A 1,039-nucleotide genomic window follows, 5' to 3' on the forward strand; every position below is an offset into this window, starting at 1 on the left:
AAAGTAACAAGAAGGGCAGCGAGCGCTTGCAAAATTATTAAATTATTCTTTCATTGATAGTCGGATTTTAAGATTTTAGTAAACAAAAATGACAAGAGGAAATCAAAGAGATTTAGCACGAGCTAAGAATCAGAAAAAACAAACCGAATTAGCCAAGAAGAAAAGTAGCGCAGATAAAAAGGGAATGACATTCGAGCAACGCAAACACAGGGATGCTAAGGGATGCGTGAAAAACAAAGAAAAAAGAGCAAGAAGATGCCGCAGCCTCTGGTAACAGTTAATTCAACAAAACACAAATATTTTCGAGAGAATGCTTGTGAAAAAAAAATAGAACTAACTTACTTACTACACGACTAACATTATTATGAAATAACAAATTACATATATCAAGTTATTGAACCTCATAAGGCTTTGGAATTTCAATGAAAAGGTTTTATTTTCAAATTTTTATTGAACAATTTGGGCACACAGTTGTCGCCTTTCTTAGCAAATGCTCTGCAACTTTTCTAAAATTACTTGTTAATTCAAGAGTTTATCTGATCATGGATTGGAACTAGATCTTCTCGTTACTGTGTAACTAAAGCACAAGAAAACATCTATCACAGCACATACATAGAAAAAAAGTTCGATTATATATTAAAACTGGCAAATCTTGAAGATCGTTCGATCCCAGGTCAAAATTTTGGCATATGGGTTGAAAATGTATCGTATTTATTTTTTCTCAATGAAATAAATCATCTGAAATTATGAATATTCAATGAATTAAAAATGGAATTAAGGTTAAATAATATTTATTTCACCGACATTTGTTATATAATATATTTAATATAATTGAAAATTTAAACTTACAAGTATACAATAAACCTAACCTAACAAAATAATACAATAAGAATCTAACTAAATAATTCAATAAACCTAACTAAATTTAAAACCTGTCTTCTGTTCTTCTCTTTATTTCTAGTGTAACTGCTCTGTGCATGACGAAGCCATTCTCTGATATAATCACCTACTTCAGCCTCCGACACTCGAATATCATTAT

General features: G+C 30.3%; 1 pseudogene; it reads left to right on the top strand.

Annotated features, from left to right (window-relative positions):
- The first annotated feature begins 88 nt into the window (after window positions 1-88).
- LOC113382238 lies at window positions 89-281 on the top strand (annotated as a pseudogene).
- Window positions 282-1,039: the final 758 nt, after the last annotated feature.

This window comes from Ctenocephalides felis, unplaced genomic scaffold, assembly GCF_003426905.1.
Source record: "Ctenocephalides felis isolate EL2017-DRISC unplaced genomic scaffold, ASM342690v1 CF-g0.4_SCAFFOLD_03380, whole genome shotgun sequence".
NCBI lineage: Eukaryota > Metazoa > Arthropoda > Insecta > Siphonaptera > Pulicidae > Ctenocephalides > Ctenocephalides felis.